The sequence below is a fragment of the Aplysia californica genome, unplaced genomic scaffold (assembly GCF_000002075.1).
Source record: "Aplysia californica isolate F4 #8 unplaced genomic scaffold, AplCal3.0 scaffold00004, whole genome shotgun sequence".
NCBI lineage: Eukaryota > Metazoa > Mollusca > Gastropoda > Aplysiida > Aplysiidae > Aplysia > Aplysia californica.
This window is the reverse complement of record NW_004797274.1, coordinates 387,873-388,840: the sequence shown is the minus strand read 5'-3', so window position 1 is coordinate 388,840 and position 968 is coordinate 387,873. Positions and strand designations below refer to the sequence as shown.

Genomic DNA, 968 nt, shown 5'->3' with positions numbered 1-968 from the left:
GTGTGTGCATGTGAGTGTGTGTGTTTGTTTTAGTAAGTGTTTTAAGGCACTTGCAACACAATACGATCATATAAGTGCCGAAGATTAGAAGTGTTACAAGAGAGTAACAAACACAAAAAGAGGAGGGGATATAAAGACGATACATGTTTGATAGGAATGAAGAAGCAAACCACATCAGAGCATCTGCCAACCACCCACAGTGTGTGCATGTGTGCGTGTGTGTGTGTGTGTGTGTGTGTGTGTGTGTGTGTGTGTGTGTGTGTGTGTGTGTGTGTGTGTGTATGAGAGTTTGTATCAGCGCAAAAATGTTTTCAATTCAACTATAGTTTTCATGAGATTCATTCTGCCTACCAGTAACGAAACCAAACCAACACCCCTCTTTCCTTGAAAAAGCAAACACAAATTAAAAAATTCTCTAAAAAATGCATTGATTTTCCTACCTAAAACGAAAAATTATATTCTCGTCTGTCAAGCCTTCAATTACAATTTTAAAGTAAAAGAAAACAACCCCCGCTTAAATGTCACTTCAAAATCACCACCAAAAAAAAAAAAAAAATTAAAATTAAAAACTAACAAAAAAAAACCGACCCCCAAAACCCCCCACAACCAACGACATCGATGCTGCAATAGGCCAAATGAGTATTCGATTACTGCGGTATCCTTCATTCACAGACCCCGCAATGCCGAAATAGAGCCCAGGTTCCTGTTTTCCTGCTTAACTGTGCCGCAATTTCCTCGAGCCACATTTATTTATCAGTGGAATATATTTGAACAATAAGCGCGTACAGTACAAGAAGTAGGACACTCGAACTATCGCGGGCTGCTTCGCATTCGGTCCACTTCGTGTTCTAAATACTGGTCTCTTCCTAGCCTCTCCTTCTCTCTATCTCTGTTTGAAGTTTGTATCCCCCTCCCACAAAACCTCGAGTCCTCCCCCCTCTATCTCTCTTTTCTCTCTCTCTCTCTCT

General features: G+C 40.6%; 1 protein-coding gene across 1 annotated transcript in view; it reads right to left on the bottom strand.

Moving 5' to 3' along the window:
• Positions 1 to 968, bottom strand: part of LOC101861010 (bifunctional 3'-phosphoadenosine 5'-phosphosulfate synthase) — a gene marked incomplete in the record, with an annotated part of 92,902 nt that overhangs the window by 35,555 nt on the left and 56,379 nt on the right.